The 23,172-nt window shown below is 35.0% G+C and overlaps 1 protein-coding gene across 1 annotated transcript in view; it reads right to left on the bottom strand.

Annotated features, from left to right (window-relative positions):
• Positions 1-22,954, bottom strand: part of LOC109418868 (uncharacterized) — a 515,512-nt gene extending 492,558 nt beyond the window's left edge. The window contains exon 1 of the mRNA XM_062853981.1: positions 22,473-22,954. The gene's annotated coding sequence lies outside the window, so the exon portion shown is untranslated. The remainder of the gene's footprint in view (positions 1-22,472) is intronic.
• Positions 22,955-23,172: the final 218 nt, after the last annotated feature.

The following is a 23,172-nucleotide window of genomic DNA, read 5'->3' as shown; positions in this document are numbered from 1 at the left end:
GCTATCAATTTGCAACAAATTATATTTCGGTTTCCGAAGAAATCTATTCACTTCCAACCCAATATCGATAGTGAAAGCGAAGCCAATATTCCTTCAACCTCGCTCCATGGTAAACCCTAATTCATTCTCCACATGACAATCACAAATAAACATTTTGATTCTCAGCGTGAGCCAACAACCCAATAATATATTCTATACTAGCTGTCCCGGCAAACTTTGTCTTGCCAAGTTGTTATGTTTTGACAAACGTTGAGGTCGTTTCAGCATGGCACTCTAGATTGGTTTCATTTTGATCGTGTTGATTTTCTTCCCCGGTCAATGATCAATCAGTACCTTATCATTTTTTTTTTACTTTTCTAGTAGATTTTCGTAACTTCTTGTACATATAAACACAGCCACCGCGAATACGAATCGAACCATTCAAGACTCATGCTGACTGGTCCACCCGTTCTTGAGTTTTGTTGCCTCAAAGGGAAGTCAAACTCATTTTTATATATTCTATATAGATATTCCACCGAGATGAGCAGTTCATAAAGCTGCTCCACCCGAAAACGGAAAAAAATATATGAATATCATGTAGGTATCCATATAGCCGAGGCGGTAAACGCACGGGTATTCAGCATGACCATGCTGAGGGTGACGGGTTCGATTCCCGGTCGGTCCAGGATCTTTTCGTAAAGGAAATTTCCTTGACTTCCTTGGGCATAGAGTATCTTCGTGCCTGCCACACGATATACACATGCAAAATGGTCATTGGCAGAGGAAGCTCTCAGTTAATAACTGTGGAAGTGCTCATAGAAGCTGAGAAGCAGGCTTTGTCCCAGTGAGGATGTTACACCAAGAAGAGAGAGAGAGAGGTATCCTCCACTCAAAAGCAATTCACCAAAGCACATGGTTTCTAATCAGATACGCTCGCTCAAAATCCAATCCCATCGAAGGGTATAGGAGAACGGGGATCCCTCAGCAGCACCAATAATGCAAAGCGTAGCGAAAATCTCCGGAAAGCGAAATGAAGAATGCTCCACAGTTGTTTGAACCCACCCACCACGAATGATGATGACGACAACAACGACATCCGGCGAGAGAGGAAAGTGTGTGTGCCAGCCAGAAGTGGATTTCGAACAGCTCCCTGCCTGGAATGGCACCGATCCCGAAGGATAAGATGCAGGACGACCTTCGTTACCCAGGGTAGAGAAGATTGCCGTTTGGTTTGAAGTTTGTACGAGGAAGGTGGATGGAAGCTCCCGTAGAATACACAACATCAGCTAAAGTTTCAGGAAGCATTTTCCAAAAAGTTTGAAATTTAACTCATACACTAAAACTTTGAACATGTGTAAAACATTGCAAAAAAGTTTTCCATGGTTTGACAAACCTTTTGCCTGTGAAGCGATGAGCAAGCAGCAAACAGCTCAAGAAAAGGAGCATCAGATTCAATCCTCCTTAACAGTTGTGATTCATTTTCGCTCGTTTAATAGAACCCTTATAATCGTTATCTGCCCATCTCTATATGTATGTACTGGCAATGCCTGGGAGCGAACCAACGCAACGCCAGCATCTCGAGAAATCTAAGGCACGGGAACAGGGTCGGATCGCCTGCGAAGTGGGCGAATAGTCACAGAACATCTAACTACAATGGTTTTTCTTTTTTTTTTTAATCCAGAATTAACTGAGAAATGTCAGAACTAACTATAAAATCGCAATTTGAGAATTGAAAACATCAAAACTGTTCCAATCAGATTTAACCAAAAAATGTTAAAATTCTGACATCGAAATCAAATACCAAAAAAAAACAATCCAGAGATTCCACAAGAATGACTTCACCGTAAAATTCTTAAATACAGTGGAAAAGAAATCTTTAATATCACTGAAAATTTCGTCTTTTCAAAAAAAGTCATGAAGCTTTACTGAATAAACAAAAATTGCCAAATGCACCGAATTTCTGGCGATGAGTTCAAAAAATCCATTAAAAATGTTCCTATGTTTTACCAAAAAATTTAAAACTCTTTAAGTAGATCCAAAGCATTTATAAAATATGAAAACGACAATGATGAAATAAAATGCAAGAACTCTGTTTTAGCTATATCTTTTGAACATTCTAGAAAATTGATGAACAGAAACTCGGATTAATCTGAAAAGTTATGAAAATCCACCAAACACTCGAGAACGTGACAGAAAAGTTTGGTTTTATAATGAAAATCCTGAAATTCGGCCAAGTGTTTCGAATATTTAGAAAAAAGCCATAAATAAAGAACACAAACATTCAAAAAGCCCGCCAAATACTCTGACATTTTGCTAGACACCTGTAAAATTAAAAAAAAAAATATACGAAAATTCAGACGAAAATCCTAAGGTTTTTGTACCTTTGCTGACAGTTCTAAATCTATGGCAAAAAACCCGCAAACTCACCGAAGAATATGAAATTCCGCCAAAAATTTCATAAAAGTGTCAAGATTCTCTGTCAAACCATAATATTCTTACAAAAATGCACCAGAATATTTTAAAAATCCTTTGAAAAATCCGAAATTTGGACGAAAGCCCACCAACCATTAGCTTGTAAACAAACCTGAGAGTTCAGGGAAAATTCAGAATATAAACGGAACAATCTGAAACTCGGCCAAAAAATAATAAGCCTGACAGAAGCTGTCAAATTTGTCTGAAGTTTAGAACCTTCACAAGAATATTGCCGAAAAATTTTAAAATTCCAAAGAAATTTTTTTTCAAACGAAAATTTTCTAAAATTCATACATGTCGCAAAACCACAGAAAAGTTCTACAACATTACGTATTTCAACGACACGAAATTTTTGTTTTTTTTTCTCAAAAGACTTTAAACTTAAAAATTTTGAAGTTTTAAAAACAAAATCTAAATCCAAAAAATAATAGATATCACAAGTAAAAATTTATTGTATGATTCACAAATTCAGAGAAAAAATCATGAGTTAAATTGTAATCTTCGGAACTTTCATAAAGAAAAATATAATGGAAATTGCCAAATGTTTCAAATAATTGAAATTGAATTGAATTAAACTCTGTAGCTCTGCCCTTATTTTTTGAATGCCGACAGTATTCCCAATGTTTCGTCGAGGAATTTAAAACTGTTCCAGAACTTTTAAAAATTTTGACAAAAAAGGAAAATGCAAATGGATATTTTACTTTAATGTTTTTTCTTTAAAGTTTACCTTTCCAAAATATATGGAAATCTTAAAAAAAGTCGCATTTCACTGGAATGTTAAGAAAATCCGCCAAGCACCCGAGGATTTTACCGCGAAAATTGAAATTAAATAAAGATAAAAAAATAAAGGGTAAGTTCAAATTCCCCGAAAACATAAAATTCTGTCAAAAATTTCAAAAGTTTCCAAGAATCCCTAACAAATTGAATTCTGAAATTCTAACCAAAAACGCTTGCTGGTCTTCAATTTTGCTTGTTTGAATTCATTCTATTGCAGGAATAGATATGATAAGTGTGTTCTATTGTCGAAGAATTCAAAACTTTTTCGGAAATTCCAAAACTTTGTCAAGAAATGAAAATGCCAATACAAAAAACATACCGGAATTCTAAAACCTGTTTTCTTCAACATTATTTCTTGAAAATTTATGAAAATCGTCTGAAAAATCAGATTTTACTGGAAAGTTAGGAAAATCCATCAAGCACTCAAGGGTTTTACCGGAAAAAAATCGATTTTTTTTTGAAATCCCGAGCTTCTGCCAAAAATTTCAATATTACCGAATCAAAATTGTTGAAATAATTTTAGTATTCAAAAAATAAAACAAAAAAACTAAGATGCTACACTCTCCAGTTCTGCAGAAAAAAAAACATATGCAGATTATCTGACAAAAGCTTCCAAATTTTTCAAACATTGCTGAAACATTTTGAAATTTCAACAAAACCTAAGAAATAAATGTCACTGGTTTTGCCAAGGTTCATAGACAATCCATAAAAACCGCAAAAAAAACTAAAATTGCGGAGTTTAACGAAAATTTTGGATTTTCGCTGGGAAATTTAAAAATTGTGCTGGAAATTGATAATACTGCTGACATTTTGTTGGAGAACTAAAAATTCACATTTTGTCAAAAATTTCAAATTTTAGTATAAAATATCGAAATTTTCAGCCGCATATTCCGAGACTATACAAAAAAATATAAAATTGCGCTAATCAGTGCGGAAATTGAACAAATTTTATTAATTTTGACATAACTTTTACGATTCTATCGGTACATTGACGAAAAACTCATTCAGGACAAAAATTTCGCCAAAATCTTTAAAAAAAATCTGAAAAATGAAAAGAAAATTTTAGACGAAACGAAAATAAATATAAAATAAAATTCAAAGATAAATAATGAAGATGAACAATAATAAAAATAAATAATAATAAAAATTCAAAAAATCAATAAAATGAAAAACTAAGAAATTGAGATAAAAACTGTCACGATTGAGCGAGTAACTTCAGCAATTTGACATGAAGCTGGGCATGAGATTTAGCCAAAAAGCTTAATAATGGAACCAATTTTACGAAATTTTGACTTAAATCTTGAAATGATGCCGAAAAAACATAAAAAGAAACGTAAAATTCAAAATTGTGACGAATATAGAACTTTTACCGAAAATGATTTTAAATGAAATTTGGAATTCTGAAATTCAGACTACACGTTTTTTTTATTATCGTACGTGTTTGGGCTGAAAAGTCTCAGATTTTCATGAAACTTTTGCCACAGGCTGGGTTCATGGATATATGAATAAAAAAATTGAGAAAAAATCAGGGTCTCCTATTTACCCGGAAAACTAGGGTGTTTTTTTTTGTTTTCCCCTGACACTACCTACTTTGAAAAACCATAACTCAAGAGCAAAGCATCGCATCGCAGAAACATTTTTTTAAGAATTCTCGGGAATCCAAAAATATGAACTGGACAAAGATTTCCCTAAATTTTCCATCGTTCAGAAAAGCCGAAAAAACTATGCTCGAACTCGTCGAACATTTACAAAACAATATACTTGAGAAGTTAATTTCATAAGCTTCAATCGATGAAATTTTTGGAACACACTTTTTTTCGTTTTTGAGTTATGACCAATTTTGTGGAAAATGTTCAAATGTGCCGAAATCAAAATTCAACTCAAGGACGAAGCACCGTAGAAACAAAATTTGTTTTTTATGAAAATGAAAGCAAATTTTCTCAGGAATCCAAAAAAAATATGAACTGGGAAAAGTTTTCCATTAAATTTTCCACCGGTGAAAAGAATCATAAAGAAAAGCCGGAAAACTATGCCCGAAACCGCTAAAAATTTTTAACACTTAAACTACCGAGGGGGTAAAAACTCCCGCGAACTACCAAGGGTCCAAAAAAAGTCGGAAGTCCAACTTTGACAAGGCATTTCTCGGCCGTTTCTCAACCGATTTCAAAACTTTTTTTTGCGATGGAACCGGACAGGTTTCAAGATCATCGTCCATTTAAAAAAATATAAAATAGATGCGTCTACCCAAAGTTATTAAGCAAAAGGCACTTCCTAGTTTTTTTGAAAGCGCATTTTTTGCGCACATTGATCAATAAAACAAAATTTAAAGCGATGACATATGGTTTTTTCGACTCTAAATCATGCGTACAGCTGGAGTGAACATGTTTATGCAAAATTAGTGATTTTTCAGTACACTGATATTTTACCTTACTCAAAAAACTGCTAAAATACCCTATTTTTCTCATAAAATAAGCAATACATCAAAATTCAAAGCGATGACATATAGTTTTTTTGGTCTTAAATTGTTCGTAGGATTGTACTCGACATTTTTGATGAACAATGAAAATGTTCTAATTACACTCTTATTTTGTTTTACTCGGAAATCTACGAAAATTCCATACTTTTTACACAAAGTAGTCAACAAAACTAAATTTAAAACGATAACATGTAGTTTTTTAGCCTTGAAATGTTCGTAGGAGTTTGGGGGACATACTTGAAGAATAATAGTGATGTTTTCATTACACTCAAATTTTGATTCACTCAAAAATCAACGAAAGTACCACATTTTTCACGCAAAGTGGTTAACAAAAATAATGGCTTACAGTGCAAAGTATTTTTTTACCTTTAAATTATTCGTGAAAGCGTACTGGACGTTCTTGATGAGTAAAAGTGACGTTTTCATGACACACTTAATTTATTTTACTCGAAAAGCTACAAAAATACCATAATTTTCATACAAAACAGTCAATAAAACAAAATTTAAAGCCATAACATGGCCTTAAATTTTCCGTTACAATGTACTGGTCCTGTTTTAGATAAAATGTTGATGTTCACATTACACTAATATTTTGTTTTATAAAAAAATGTACGAAAATACCACAGAAAAAGCGAATAAGCCAAAATTTAGAGCAATGATATGTAGTTTTTCAACTTTGAATTTATCGTAGTAGTTTAGTGGATTCATTTGAACAACCCTAGTGATGGTTTTATTACACTCAAATTTTATTTCACTCGGAATACTAGGAAAATACCACATTTTTTACACAAAGTAGCCAACAAATAAAAATATAATGCAATGCATTCTGGTTTTTTGCCTTGTATTTTTTCGTGAAATGATGAACATTGAACAACAATACCACCTTCATGACACTCTTAATTTGTTTTACCAAACAAGTTTTTAAAATACCATAATTGTCTTACAAAATAGTCAATAAAACAAAATTTCAAGCAATGACATGTAGTTGTTAGTCTTAAAATTTTCCGTTAGAATGTACTAGACATGTATTTGATTATATTTTTATGTTCACATCACATCCACATTTTGTTTTACTAAAAAATCACGAATGTGCCATATTTTTCACACAAAATAGCCAATAACACAAAATTCAAAACAAACACATGCAGATTTCTGTTACTGATTTTTTTGTACCAGTTTCAGGTTATCTAGGTACTACCTGAAAAAAAACAAGGCAAACCGAAAATCCATCAGGGGTTTTTTATTTGTTTTTATTTGAGTCCATTTGCGTCTCCTGAACATGCAGTAGCAATCACCAAAAAATTAACGGAAATCCCGTGAAAATGAAAAAAAAAGTTACGAACTTAACTGGTCTCCAAGGTTAAGGTTAGGTTATGTGTCTTTATTAGAGAGATTTTCAGCTTTTTTTATTCCTGTTTCTTGGGATTCCTCTTCAAAGTCCTCAAAGATTCTTTCGTATTCCTATCGACGTTTTTACCCTAGATTCAAACAGTTCTTTCCGGAAAAAATCCTGGAGAATATTGCAGGATTTCTGAAATCCAAATATTGTCTCCTGACGGTTTTTATGGGAATCCTATAGATTTTATTCCAGAGATTTTCCCATGTTTGCTCTCAGAGTCTCTCGTTGGATTTTTCCTCCTTCGTTTTGCCCAAACAAATTTTCGCGGAATTTATTCTCTTTTCTCCTGGAATATACCTCAGATGTTGTCGTAGATTTTCTCTTAGAGTTTCTCTCGGAGTTTCTCTTGAAGGTTTTCCGCGATTTTTCCGGTATTCCTCTTGGTACTTCTCCATGAGATTTTTCCGGAATTTCTATGTTTTTTTACAGAAACTCTTGCTGGGATTTCAACTAAGGCTCCTCCCGGATTTTAAAGGAGTTTTTCACGAGTTTTCTAAAGGAATTGCTTCAGGGATTTCTCCCGAAGTTTAAAGCAAATTCAATGATTTTTTTTCTGGAGTGTCTCCCCGGATTTGTACAGAATTTTCATCCGGGATATTTTATAAAGGTTCTTGCTAGAGTTTTTTTTTTTAAGTTTCACCTGAGATTACTATCGGAGTTTGTGCTCTAGAAGCTGAAATACAGAGCTCCAAACTTAAGCATTTTGTATGAAAATCGGTCAATGCGTCCAGTACTGTACTTTTCCAGGAGTGTTTCTCGGAAAACCTCCTGCCTGAGATAACCTACAAAAATCAGTGTTGTAAATTCCCGGAGACATGTCGGAATGAATCCACGTGATTTTTCGAGAAATTCTGCAATGAGGAATGCAAGAAACTTCGGAAGAAATTCTGAGAAGAACAGGGAAATCTCGGAAAAAAGCTATGTTAGGAAATATTTGGAAAATTCATGAAAGAACTCTGAAAATCTCTAAGAGAAATCCCGGGAGAAACTCCGGATGAAAACCAGCGAAGAAATTCAGGAGAAATATCGGAAAACTCTTTGGCAGAAATTCCAGAAGTAATTATCGAAAATCTATTAAAATATCGAAAAAACCACGGAACGAACTATTATTGGGAGCAAATAAAAGAAAAACACTTTGCATGGGAACTACGATGGAAACTTGAGAGAACTGGAGAAAGCCAATAAAAACTTCGAAAATGCTCCAGGAAAAAAAATAAGAGATTCCTGAAAAAAATATATGATAATATTCTAAATAATTCTTTGGTGGATTCACTGAGAAAATCTATGGAAGGTTTTCTAAATGAATCTTTAGAGAAATTGATCAAGCAATCGCTAGAGAAATTTCTGATTAAAACCTAAAGGAATAATTCACGGAAACATTTCAAAAGTATTCTAAAAGAATTCCTCGAGAAATAGAACCCCTAAATAAATATCCAAGAAGAAATATCTGGAATATTTTTGAAAGATTTTCGAAAGGAATCCACGACAAATATTTTGAAAGAATCTTTGAAAGATATTCTAAAATATAAATGCACCTTTTGGGAAATTTCTGAAAAACAAATGTATATAGAAGAGTTTCTGAAGCCGTAACACGGGGTAACTTTGATAGTTTTTCAGTCAATTTCCCTAATATTATTCCATGTATTTTTCCTGGTTTAATAATTTTAAAACAAGTACTGGCGTCTCAGTTATAATTGCAATGTAAGGATTGAACAGTTTTAATGGTTTTGGGTGATCAATATTTTTTTGTGTATGAGCGAGAATCACATTTTCATTTTGGGGAAACTTTGATAGTGCTCTGAAAAACATATTATATCCCAAAAAATATTACAGATTGCAACGCAAAGAGTATCAGCATGATGGGAAAAGCCGTATGAAACATGTTAGGTTAATTTATTGTATCAAAACATTAAGAATTTTATAAAATTATAAATAACAAAGAGAGTCAGTACTCCACCTGAGTGAAAATCTCAGTGCTTTTGGCTATCAAAAATCATTATCTGTGTAAAAATATATTTATTTCGGTACATCAACATGTGACTATATGCTGCGCATAGTAAGTTCTCTTTATTTGAGTTGTTTTTGATTTTTTATAAACAAATTTAGAAAACAACGAGTGTAATTGAAAGATCACTATTGTTTATCAAACAAGTCTAGTACTTTTGAACAAATAATTTCATGGCGAAAAAAACTATAATGCATTGACTCCAATTTTTATTTGATGACTACTTTGTGTGCAAAATGTGGCATTTTCCTAGTATTTTGAGTGATATAAAATATGAGTGTAATAAAAACATCACTAGGGTTGTTCAAATGAATCCACTTAACTACTACGATAAATTCAAAGTTGAAAAACTACATATCATTGCTTATTTTTGCTATATTTTGGCTTATTCGCTTTTTTGTGGTATTTTCGTTCATTTTTTTATAAAACGAAATATTAGTGTAATGTAAACATCAACATTTTATCTAAAACAGGTCCAGTACATTGTAACGGAAAATTTAAGGCCATACAACTACATGTTATGGCTTTAAATTTTGTTTTATTGACTGTTTTGTATGAAAATCATGGTATTTTTGTAGCTTTTCGAGTAAAATAAATTAAGTGTGTCATGAAAACGTCACTATTGCTCATCCAGAACGTCCAGTACTCTTTCACGAATAATTTAAAGGTGAAAAATTACTTTGCACTGTAAGCCATTAGTTTTGTTAACCACTTTGCGTGAAAAATGTGGTACTTTCGTTGATTTTTGAGTGAATCAAAATTTGAGTGTAATGAAAACATCACTATTATTCTTCAAGTATGTCCCCCAAACTCCTACGAACATTTCAAGGCTAAAAAACTACATGTTATCGTTTTAAATTTAGTTTTGTTGACTACTTTGTGTCAAAAGTATGGAATTTTCGTAGATTTCCGGGTAAAACAAAATAAGAGTGTAATTAGAACATTTTCATTGTTCATAAAAAATGTCGAGTACAATCCTACGAACAATTTAAGACCAAAAAAACTATATGTCATCGCTTTGAATTTTGATGTATTGCTTATTTTATGAGAAAAATAGGGTATTTTAGCAGTTTTTTGAGTAAGGTAAAATATCAGTGTACTGAAAAATCACTAATTTTGCATAAACATGTTCACTCCAGCTGTACGCATGATTTAGAGTCGAAAAAACCATATGTCATCGCTTTAAATTTTGTTTTATTGATCAATGTGCGCAAAAAATGCGCTTTCAAAAAAACTAGGAAGTGCCTTTTGCTTAATAACTTTGGGTAGACGCATCTATTTTATATTTTTTTAAATGGACGATGATCTTGAAACCTGTCCGGTTCCATCGCAAAAAAAAGTTTTGAAATCGGTTGAGAAACGGCCGAGAAATGCCTTGTCAAAGTTGGACTTCCGACTTTTTTTGGACCCTTGGTAGTTTAGGAGTTAATAACATATTTTTGAGAAGCGAACTTTATAAACTTCAACTCCAGTAACTTTTACGATGTACTTTTTTTCGTTCCTGAGGCCAATTTTGTGAAAAATTACCATATAAGCCTATTCTTTGAAAACCCACATTTCAATCGAAGCATTTTCCTGCAAATTTTCTAAAATATCTTTAAACTAAACCTTGAAAGTATTAGCCACAAACTTTCCAAGGTTCACGAAAAGTCCATAATAATCGTAAATAATTAAAAATTGCAGATTTTTCACTGGGAAATTTAAATCTTCTACAAAAAAAAATCAATAAAATGCTGAAATTTTGTTGGAAAATAAAAAACAAACCGGAAATCCAACATTTTGTCAAAAAATTTAAATTTCAGTTCAAAATATCGAAATTTTTAGTTGTAAATTTCGAAACTCTACAGAAAAAATATAAAATTGCGCAGCATAATGCGGAAATTGGACAAATTTTATTACTTCTGACACAACCTTTGCGATTCTATCAGAACACTCAAAAATAATAACTCCATCAAAATCTTAAAAACCTTTTGATAAATCACTATAAAATTTAAAAATCATAAATGAGAAATTTTTATTTATTGTCACGAATTAGCGAGAAACTTCAGAAATTTGGCTGGTAATTTGCAGATGGGCATGAGATTTAGCCAAAAAATGCAACCAATTTTCCTGAATGTTAACTTAAATAGGGGAAATTGTGTATTCTCGGCAGTTTTGTGCTCTTCGTCAAGGGTTTTTTTTTTATGAAAGCTGTTGACCTCAGAGTTGGCCTCAAATCCTTCTCAACCAAGCTGAGTTATATGCCCAAGTTTTAGGTAATTTGGCCCACAAAAAACCCCTAACAAACCTGCCGATAATACCCTTCGCCATCCTATTAAGTGGTAACAAAAATTCAAAAATTCTAAAAATTTAAAAAATAAAATTGTGACAAGTCTCTATCATAAAGACATATATTTATTTATAATATTGTGAAGAATTTAGAACTCCTACCAAAAATTTTAAAAACATCATCGAGAATTCTGAAATTAGAACGAGCCCCCAATATATTGCTGGATAAAATTCTCATTTTTTTTTTATTCTATTTTTTTTTATAAAAAAATCAAAATGCGAACAAAAATCGTAAACCTTTCCTTCTCTTAACTTTAAACGACTTATTTCCATGCTAAATAAGAGTTTCCGAAAAAGTGCTTGAACAAAAGCTATTGCAAATTGGCTGTTTTTTTTTTTTTTTTTGATCCAATTGAAAAGTTTTTCTGCACTCAATGAAAATAATGTTTGTTATAGATTTTTATTGTACGTTGATAGCTCCACTATTAAACAAGTAGTTGATATTTGGAATAACCTCATCTTATCAGGTTACAATCATATCCTATAATAACTGCATCATATCTACCTAATTCTCCAAAGTTCGGCGAATACCAATGGTTGCTCTAGATCCATGGTAAACAAAAGGTTGGGAATTTGTCGATAATTATGAAAAATATTGCCTAAATCTTAGAAATTTCAGTGCAAAGTCTGAGATTCCATCGTAAAATTAAAAAGAAAATCCTGAAATTATTCCGCAAAATTCCACCGAAATTAACTAAAATCAAGATGGACCGGAATGGAATCAAACATTCTAAGATTTGCAGAAGTAATTGAAAAATGTACCATCTGAAGCTAGAAAATTCTGGTACAAAACCTAAAATCCGTTGAAACATCCGAAGCGGTGAAAAAAATCGTTTCCCGAAAATAGTGCATTTTATAACAATCTCCCGGAGAATTTACAGTTCTGCCTATAGTTTCAGCATCATTTAATCACCCGACAGAAATCCAGTAATTCTGACTGAAAACTCCGCAACAGAAAAAGAAACTTCTTTTAAAAACATTATATGTAACAGATTCAGATACAAAATTCTGAAAAAAAAAAAGATTTTCCAAGATGTTTGTTAATATCACAAACTGTATTGAAAATTAGGAAATTCTAACAAAAACCCTGATTTTTATTAAAAGTTCTATTGTGAAATTAAGGTGAAATTCCACTTAAATTTTTAAAGTTTTGAATTTGAAATTCCGTCAAATAATTCAAATAATTATTATTCTAAAGCCCCCTAACATTTCTGAAACAAGCCTTAAGATTTTACCGTGAAATTACAGGATTCTTCCGTAAAGCTTTGAAAGCTCTTAGTCCTATCAGACTAAAAAGTGCTAAATAATGCAATTTTGATACAAAAAGCGAAGCTGTGATAAAATTCTGAAATTTCACAGAAAAATTAAGAATTTTGAAAACTTTCTGCAATTCTACTCCAAGCACTTCTGTCGAAAAAAGGTGCTGCTTAGGTGAGTCCAGATTCTGCTAGCAAAAATCCGCTGATAATTCAGAAATTCTGCAAAATGTCTAATATACCGCTGAGAATTTCAAGTTTCTGACAAAATTCATGAACTTCGCTGAGATGTATACAGAAATATCAGTGAAAGTGGTGAAATCTGAGGACATCAACCGAAATCCTAATATCGCAAAAGTTTATTTTCACAACATGCTAAATCGTTGTGATATCTTTAAAATTATCATTCATTGAACCCAGCCCTGGTCCACCCAGGGAGGCACGTGCGTGCGTGCGTGAGAATGTTTGTATATCTTTTATGTAGGCATGTCGATGGCGCAATAAAGATGGGTCCATACGATGCGATGGCTCTTATTCCAATTCTATTTTCCTCTAAGCTTCGTTCGGTCTCTGCGCTTGGTCTTCAAGACATCTGCCTGCACCTACCTCCAGTAATCTACCGAAGAAAAACGGCTAAGCTTTCCGAACAGGAGTTGAGTGTTTTCCCTTTGCTGCCGGAGCAACTTCAGCACACCCTTCTCCCAATCTTGCTATTGTTTTCTCCGATGATTGCGTATGATAGTGAGAAAAAGAGAGAGAGCGAGAAGTTGCGAGGAAAATGCTCAAAGCCTCATCATCATCGATTGGATAACTGAGTTTCCCAGAATTGCTCAAACAAGGTAAACGACTTACTTGTACCTACGTCTTGCTGCGTCTATCTTCCTAGCAGCAACAACCCAACGATACGCCGTCGTCGTCCTAGACCTAGAGGAAAACCTCGGGTCGCTCTAAAGATATAGGCGGGCGTGGAGAAGCAATATTCTTCACGGGCGTAAAGTTATTATTCACTCTCTGGGCCATTGGTGGAAAGTGAGGTATAACCAACAACTTGAGGAGGCACAACACACAATCGATTAATTTTTCATGTGCACATACATGCTTCGAAGTGGCAGCCAAGATCCGGTTGTTGTGCACAGACGGTAGGTAAGGGCTCTCCGGTAAGGATTTCCGATGACGTAGAAACACATGAAGAACAGTGGGATTTATTAGCAATGGGCTTTAGGTTGTCAGCATAAATAATTGCTGTTGCTTTGGATGAATCTGAACATTTTCACGTGGACTTTTCGTACTTAAGGTGTAACATCCACAAAAAAGGCTCAACCAGTAATTATCATTGAAAATTTATAATTTTCGTTCGGTTGTCACTTTTCCACAAGGAGATTAAATCTTTCATCCACATATGAATAAGTTATAGCGCATTTAGTTCACCACTAGACTATCGCACAAGTTTTCACGAGTGCGAAAACGCTAATAAAAGTGCGCGATTGCATCAAATCAACTCGGTGTCTTCAGAGCACTTGTTCACCATAGATTGAAGAAATAGTGCGCCGAAGACATCAACCTGATCCGATGCAATCGCGCACTTTTATTTACGTTTTCGCACTTATGAAGTCGCAGTTCGCAATCCAGTGGTGAACTAAATGCGGTATATAAGTATTTTTCCTGAAATTCGAAATTGTCTTCGAAGTGTCAGATTTGTTTTAATTTTTGGCAGAATTTTGGCAGGTTCGTCGAAATTTCCGGCAAACATTTTGAATTTAACAGAAAAATTCGAAGATTTTTGTCAGTTTTTTTTTTTAATTTCTCGAATATCCCTCAGAGTTTTGTTGAAATTTTGGAATTAACAGCGGAAATTTTGTATTTTTTACATAATTTCCTGAAATTTTATTAAAGTTCTTGAATTGTTAGCAGAATTTTAGTATTTATAAATAAAATTTCAAATTTTTACGACGAAATTCCAAAGTTTGGCTCAAAATTTCGAAGATGTTTTCAGATTTTTTTCATGTTTAGGATTTTTTTACGGAAATGTATTACCAGCATTTCGTTCTTTCTCGTTAAGTTGAAAATTTTAAGAGACGCTACATAGTCTACAATCAGAAGTTGTACAGACTGAACAAGATATAACATTTAGCAAAAGACAATATCGATGAGCGGACCTGTTGTGATATTTAAAGCACGTGACTATCACGCCGAGCATCTGGGATCGAATCCTACTCCCGACAAACTCATAAAATGTGAGTACTTCCTTCGGAAAGGAAGAAAATTACGAACTATTTCTAATTTTTATAGGGACTTAGTATTAAATTTCGAATTCTTACACACATATTGAAGCTTCTTAAGAGATTTTTATTTGTTTTCAGATTTAAGAGTTTTTTACCAGAATTTTCGTATTTTCGGTGTTTTTTTTTGTTTTCTTTTTTAGATTTTCAGAATTTTTATTAATATTTTGTAATAGAGCATTTCACGCTCAACGCATGAATCGCGTAGACGTGACCTTTTCCAATTCGAATGAAATGCTGCGTAAGGGGCCATCCATTAAGTACGTCACGGTCCTAGGGGGGAGAGGGAGTTTTTGAGTTTGTGAAAGTGTGACAAGCAATGTGTCAAGTATAGGAAAAACCTGTACGAAGAGGGGAGGGGGATCGAAAATTCCCAATTTTAGCGTGACGTACTTAATGGATGCTCCCTAATAAGCAATCCTCATGTAGCTTCATGAGATTCTGTCCAAAAATGCTTTTCATGTTATTTGTTTTGCAATATTCTTTACCAAACTTTTAAAAGAGTGTCTAATAAATGTGTTTTGTTAATGGGATATCTTTGGTTTTATTCTAAAAATTAAAACTCGAAAATGGTTCGTTGGATTGTAATTATGTTTCCAAAGATGTTTGAGAACATTTGAAGGTCTTTTATAAGAAAAAAAACAGAGAATATTATTCATCACGGATCTTTTTCATATAATTTTCACCTCACCGAAAACCTCACCCTTCGATTTTTTTTACTATTTTTTTTTTTTTTGTGAAAGGTTGACTTCCACCCTCAAAAATTTCCTAGTAGCCCAGGATGGTAAAATGCTACTGACTATTTTTTCTCGAATTTATATTTTTTTTTTAAACAGGCAAACGGAAATAATTTTTGAGATTGTTTCTACATAAAAAAACGGATTCTATGAGTGCATCCATTAAGTACGTCACGCTAAAATTAGGTATTTTATACTCCCACTCACCCCTTCGTACGGTTTTTTTTTCTATACTTACAACATTGCTTGACACACTTTTGTCACTTATGTACCTTATGCTTGTATTAAATTTGCCGAGATGAACTAGCCTAGGGTTAAAAATCTCGTTAATACAGACAAAAAAAAATGTATTAAATTTGTTTTAGAAGAAAATTAGGTATTTTTCAAACGCCATTTTCAAAAGTTTGGTTTCAAATGAAAGGACAAATGGTTTTGTGTTGATGCAAAAGTAAATAATTTATAGAATCATATGCATCACCAAAATCTCATCCAAATTGAAAAATATCTAGTCAAAAATGGTATTTTTTGTTATGAATTTCATAACAATTCATAAATTTAAGACGAAATCGAATATTTTTAGGCGTAATCTCAGATTGTTTTGTCGTAATTTTGGAGTTTTCAGCGTAATTTTTCAATTCTTCCTCGACTATTGATGATTCTTAGTTTTAGATACTTGATTTTTGAATTTTTATCCATATTTTGGAATTTTTGGTATTTTGTTTTTTGTATTTTAAAATGGAGAATTTTTGTATTTTTTTTTTGCAATGTCAAACAGAGTTTTTTTTTTCGAAACAGTGAGTTTTTTTTTAGCAAAACTGAAACTGTTTGCCAGAACTCCAAAGTTTTTTTTATCCAAATTAAAAAAATATATAAAATAAAGAATAAAATGGTTTCAGCACAAATATGCAAATATTTAATTTGTTTTTTTTTGTCACTAGTTTTATGCCCCGACTAGTTTTTTTTATTCCCTATTTAGTTTTGCCCCCCCCCTCGTACCAGATGACATAAAAGAAAAATAATATTTGCATCGGCCTAATGTTAAAAAAAAAACTTCAGTGAAACAAGCTGATTCATTATCATGATAGGGGAACTTGCGTATTCTCGGCAGTTTTGTTCTCTTCGTCATGGTTTTTTTTTTTTTAAATCTGTAGGTCTTAGAGTTTTCCTCAAATCCTTCCCAACCAAGCTGAGTTATATGCCCAAATTTCAGGCAATTCAACCCACAAAAACCCCCCATGACGAAGAGAACAAACCTGCCGATAATACCCATCGTCACCCTACTCCTTTTTTCACATTTTAAAAAATCATTGAAAAATTGATATTTTGATCATTTTTCATATGTTATTGTTTCTTTTGTATTATATCGACAAGTAACATGTTTTGATTTTTTCCCAGTCGTTCTATCATGGTGAAGAGTTTAAGGGAATTGGATACACTCCAAAATTTTCTTAATTTTTTCTATAAGTTACACGGAAAATAACTCCGGGGCGTTTGAGATGGGGTCAAGCGGATTTTCCGGAAGTTCTAAGAGATTCCAAAAAAGAAGCTTCAAGGGCGTTTCACGGAGTTGTTTCAGGGATTTCATGAGCTTTTTAAGAACGTTTTCTCCTATAATGTAAGGTTTTTCGCTTCACGATGGCCTAGTGCACGTTCAGCGTGCCTTTCTGGGTCATGGAAGACGTTCCAAGGGGTTTCAGGGGAATTTCAAATAAACGCGTTTTTCAGGTTAGGGTCGTATCATGCGGGGTTTCAGAAACACCTTTAAATCAAGGGGGTTCTCAGGAGCATTTCAAATACGAAGATTATCATGGCATTTCAATGGGGCTGGGGAAATTCTCTAAAACGTCCTGAAATGCTCCCAAAATCCCCCTAAAGCCCCATCGAACGCCATGTAATGCACCTGAGACCCTCCGAAACCCCCCAAAACGTCTTCGTAACGCCTCCGTAAAGCCTCTGAAACCAGCTAAAATTCCTCTGAAATCTCCTGAAATGCTTCCGAAATCCTCCTAAAACACACTCCAGCCCCATATAACGCACCTGAGACCCTCCGAAACCCGTGAAAACATTTTCGTAACGCCTCCGTAACGCTTTTGGAACTCACTGAAAATCCTCTGAAACTTCCTGAAATGCATCCAAAGTCCCCCTAAAGCCCCCTCGGACTCCATGTAATGCACCTGAAACCCATGAAAACGCCGTCATAACGCCTCCGTAACTTTTGAAACTCGATGAAAATCCTCTGAAACTTCCTGAAATGCATCCAAAGTCCCCCTAAAGCCCCCTCGGATTCCATGTAACGCACCTGAGACCCTAAGAAACCACCGAAAACGCCACCGTAACGAATCCAAAATCCGTCGAAAACACTCTGAAACTCTCTGCAATATTTTTGAAACCCACCTCAGACCACCGAAATCGCCCATGAAACATGTTCCGAAAATCAATATCCTGTCAACCTCACGCAACCTCCACCCTCTGAGTTGTCACTAAAACTCACTGGAACCCCTGAAGCCCTTAAAATGCTTCTGAGATCTCCATGTACACCACCGAAATCTCTTGAGACCCCTGAAACCAGCCACTTGTCATCCAAATACTACCCCACAGTAAAAAAGCGAGCCAACATCTCTGACCCGCATTGTGCGTTGAACCCCATTTTGACAGCAAAATTTGTAAACAGTAAACTTTTCTGGACCAACACTTGAAAAGCGCGTAATATTTTCCACAACAAAAAAGAAAATTTTCGAAAATACTAGAAAAATTATGAAAAATCTAATTGTCTTAGCTGAAATATGTTACAATAAATAAAAACGCGTTCAAATTAGGCCGCAATTGGGGATGTAAAGAACTTTTTTTGTTAAAGAAAAAATATCATTCGTAAACTACGCCTAAATCAAATGTTTGACCTGAAACAGATGATGACTTCAAAAACATGGCCGCATCGCAGCCGGTTGCCTGAAACCTCTCTTTGCTTTCCCTATAAACGTCCTCAGGATGTTGTTGCCATAGTCACCGTCATTATTACATTTCCTGTTACACAATATTGGTGCTCAACAGCTCTTCCTTTTTTATGCAGGTACATAAACCAAAAGTGCATAAAAATAATCTGCATCACAGTGTGTCTGGTAGAAAAAATTTATTGCAAAAAAATGGGCATCGCTAATTTTTACGCTACGTGAAAGTTCACGCTACCAGCTTTCATTCAAGCCCAACATCGAAATATTCCATCGGGGGAACTTTTTCATACAAAAATTGGGTATGTTTGTTAAGTAGAAATAGGGATTAATTTGGAACCGTGCATTTTGTATGGGGAAAAACAGTATTCTGAAAAAGTTGTTCGGGATCCCTCGGTGGATTTTTTTGAGGGACCCTGCAAATGAAAGCTGAAAGCCTCTATTATTGAATAGCGAAAAATTTGACGATGCCCATTTTTTTGTTATAAACTTTTCCCATACACACGCCGTGGCATAAACAGGGGTTTTAGTGTAATAAGAAAAGTATCAAGTGAAGTCGTACAATCATCGCTTTATGCAATTATGCGAATTCGTTTGACAATTTGCGAGTTTAGTTCAACCAAGAAGAAAATTATGCCACCGGCGTACATATACGCGGTAGTAACTTAAAATGGTACTTTATACGATGTAATGCATGCATCTTTATGCGACTCCGGGTTGTAATAAGTTTCCATTCCAATTACTCTCCGATGAAGTAAGGACTTTCAAGAGGTTTCAGGCGGATTTCAGTTTCAGTTAAGCGTTTTCCAGGGAGCTGCAGTGTAGGTATGTTTGGGGGGGGGTTTGGAAAGGTTTTTTTGGCAATTCAGAAGGATTTGAGTGGGATTTCAGGGCGTTTAATTATGCCTCAGGGGGTAATGGGAGTTTTAGAAAGCTTCAAAGAGATTTTTGTGAGTTTCAGTAGAATTCCGGGTCTTTTAAAAACGCTGTGGAAGGGAAGAATGAGCTCAAAGCAGTTTAAATGATTTAAAAGTGTGGCTTCGTGGTCGTGCGGCTAGTGTTACCAAGCATTTAGTCGCATCGTGCTAGGAGCGCGGGTTCGATTCCCGCCGCAGCTGTCAGGAAAAGTTTTCGGCTGTGCCACTGGGCGTTGCATGCTAGTCTGTTGTCTAGTGTCGTGCTTCCTTCAAAGAGCGAATAGCTCACTGGAAGTTCTGAACGTGTCCGTGTCTTTTTAAAAAGTGTTTCAAGATTCATTTATTTCCGGAGTTTTTAGCAGATTTCCGAGTGTTTCAGAAAAACTTGCGAGAGTTTCTGGGATTTCCCGTGGGTTAACACGAAGTTTCTTGAAGCTACTAGAAAGATTTATATATGTTTAAAGGCGTTTCAGTGGGATTCTGGGAGTGTTCAGAGGTATCAGGCAATTTCATGAGAATTTCGGTGGACTTTCAGGGGGTTTCTAGACGTTTCCATGCGCTTCGGTGGATTCCGGGGGTCACCAAGGAGTTTCAAGGGGTTTCAAGGGGCTTAATGGGAGATTTCATTGGCAGCTATTGGGGGCTTAACTGAAATTGTTGGGAGTCTTATAGGATAAACATGTATATATATATTTATATACTTTATCTGCATAGTATACACACATTTGAAGGTAAAAAAATTCTGAAGGGCGATTTATGTTTCTGTATGACTTTACCAGACATGTTGCAATAATTAAAAAACATATGTACCTAACATTAGGGTGGGGCTAATTTCAAAAAATCTCTCCGATATATGATTTCCCAAGTGGAAAGTGATAAACTAATCGAAATAAGTGAGCTCTACAAAAATTAGCAATTTCGGTTGATATTTAGGGGTGGCGCAAAGGGTTCAAGTGAAATTTTTGCTAGAACAAACCTCAAAAAGCATTTCAAATTTAATTTTCAAACTTAATTTCTCTAGACTAAATCGGTGATTCTAGAACCCAAATGGGCCAAATTTATGCTTAAATTTGCGATGCCTCCACTGGTTTCCGAGATATTTGAAAAAAATGTCATATATTGGTATCCAACTCAAAAAATACTGAAAAATGACATTTTTTTCAAATATCTCGGAAACCAGTAGAGATATCGCAATTTTGAGCACAAATTTGGTCCAATTGGGTTCTAGAATCACCGATTTAGTCTAGAAAAATTAAGTTTGAAAATTAAATTCGAAATGTTTTTTGAAAGTTTGTTCTAGAAAAAAATTCACTTGAACCCTTTGCGCCACCCCTAAATATCAACCGAAATCGCTCATTTTTGTACAGCTCACTTATTTCGACTAGTAGATCACTTTCCACTTGGGAAATCATATATCGGAGAGATTTTTTGAAATTAGTCCCACCCTAACCTAACATCCTATACGATGCAAATTATGCCACCGCCGCGCCGTACAAATATGCGATAGTAACATAAAATAGTATACGACGTAATGCGTGCATCTTTATACGATTCCGGGTTGAAATTAGTTTCTATCCCAATTGCTCTCCGATGCAGTAGGGTTATTCAGGAGGTTTCAAGTGGATTTAAGTTTCAGTTCAGCGCCTTAACTTCAGGGAGCTTCAGTGTGTGTTTGAGAGGTTTCGGAAAGGTTTCGGATGGTTCCAGGTACACTTAAAATAAAGTAACGTATTCAGCTGTTCTATTTTCGGTAAAAGTTCAGATTAACGAATGTTCAGCAACATATTACCGAAGTTCGTCAAAAAATTACCGAACGTTCGGTAAACTCGGTATAAAATAGCCGAACTTCGGTATACTGTGCTGAACTTCGGTAATCCGAACTTTTACCGAAAATAGAACAGCCGAGCAAGTGACTCTGAAATAAGTGTGGGGGGCTTCAGGGGTTTTCAGGATAGATTCAGGGGCAATTCAGAAGTATTTCAGTGGAATTTCAAGACGTTTTATCAAGTTTCAGGGGGCAATGGGGGTTGAAGGCAGCTTCACAGAGATTTATGGGAGTTTCAGAAGAATTCCGGGTCTTTCAAAAACGCTTTGGAAAGGAAGAATGATCATAAAGGAGTTTCGATTACTTAAAAGTGTTTCAAGGCGTTTTAGGGTTTCCATTTAGGGTTTCAGGAGTTTTAGCAGACTTTCAAGTGTTTCAGAGAGACTCGCGAGTTTCTGAGGTTTCCCGGGGGTTTCTAAGTTTCTTTAAGTCTTAGATATATGTCAAGGCGCTTCAGTGGGGTTCTTGGCGTGCCCGGAAGTTTCAGGGAATTTCATGAGAGTTTCGGAAGACTTTCAGTGAAATTTCTATGCGTTTTAGTGGATTTCGGGGCACAAAGGAGTTACAAGGGGTTTCATTGGCGTCTACGAGGGGCTTAACTGAAATTTCAGAAAATCTTATTGGTATTATTTTATTGTTTAATTTAGCTGCATATATACTCACATTTGAAAGTACAAAATTTTCAGTAAGGTGTTGAAGCGTCCAAATATACATATTTTCCCATAGACTTTAAAGATGCACTAGAATATGGCCAAAACGTTAGCAGAATTGATTACGCTGTGCGTGTACTGTATCCCAGAGATAACATAAACATGTGTTCCTCAATTTCAGTATATCCATTCCATTCGTTTCGATCAAATCCTTTCCCAACATATTAACAATATATTGTTTTAGTCGCTTCCCAGAGGGGCTACGTTATCCCCATACCCGTACCACCCCATCTTTGAGCCCCAGTTTCCACCTAATCGACTATGTACCTTCCAAATGGGAAAACGGACCCAAGAGCAACAGCCCACCCCCATTAGCCCGCTCCCATCGGTTATAAATTATATTATCAGGAGAGCACAAAAACCTTACCTTTAATAGCGTTTCACTTTGATAATCCTCTATTTAAATCATAATAAATCCACTTAAACGATTATCCTTCCGTCGTCGTTGTGTGTCCCAACTTGGAGCTTGGAGGCGGCTGCCACACTGTTTCTCTGTACACTTTCACACAAGGCTATCACACCATCAACGAACTCTGTCGAACGTCGTCGTCTTCGATAGGTTCGCACCCGCCCGAATGGGGATGAGAGCACCCGGCCCCACCCCGGATTCACAGCCGGGCCACTGAACTGACTGACGATCGATGAGCGTGTATCCAACGAGTCCTGATAGATTGGATGGTGATTGTCTTCCTTTTTTGTCGTTCTCGTCGTCGTCGTCCTCGTCGTTAGATTCTTGGCACTATGCACACAGGTGATGGTGGTATCGATGCTCACCGCACGCACTTTTCATGAGCGAGCGCCCGGGCTCTTGCTGATTATGCTATTTTGAACTCCGGGGTTTGAGACAATGTTGGATGTCACATGGATGCGATTAGTGGCACAGGTATCGGTGTCTATCGTGAGCTTGAATCATTCAAACGAGCTAGAGGGCTTATGTCCATGGCTTTGGAAGTGATTTGCTTTGAGTACCCGTTTGATCATGGTAGATTGAGTTTGAATCTGAAAGGAGAAATAAATTAGAGAATGTCTGAATTAGATGACTATTTTTATTTTATGAACATAATAGT

Source organism: Aedes albopictus, chromosome 2 (assembly GCF_035046485.1).
Source record: "Aedes albopictus strain Foshan chromosome 2, AalbF5, whole genome shotgun sequence".
NCBI classification, from domain to species: domain Eukaryota; kingdom Metazoa; phylum Arthropoda; class Insecta; order Diptera; family Culicidae; genus Aedes; species Aedes albopictus.
This window is presented reverse-complemented; position numbering and strand designations above follow the sequence as displayed.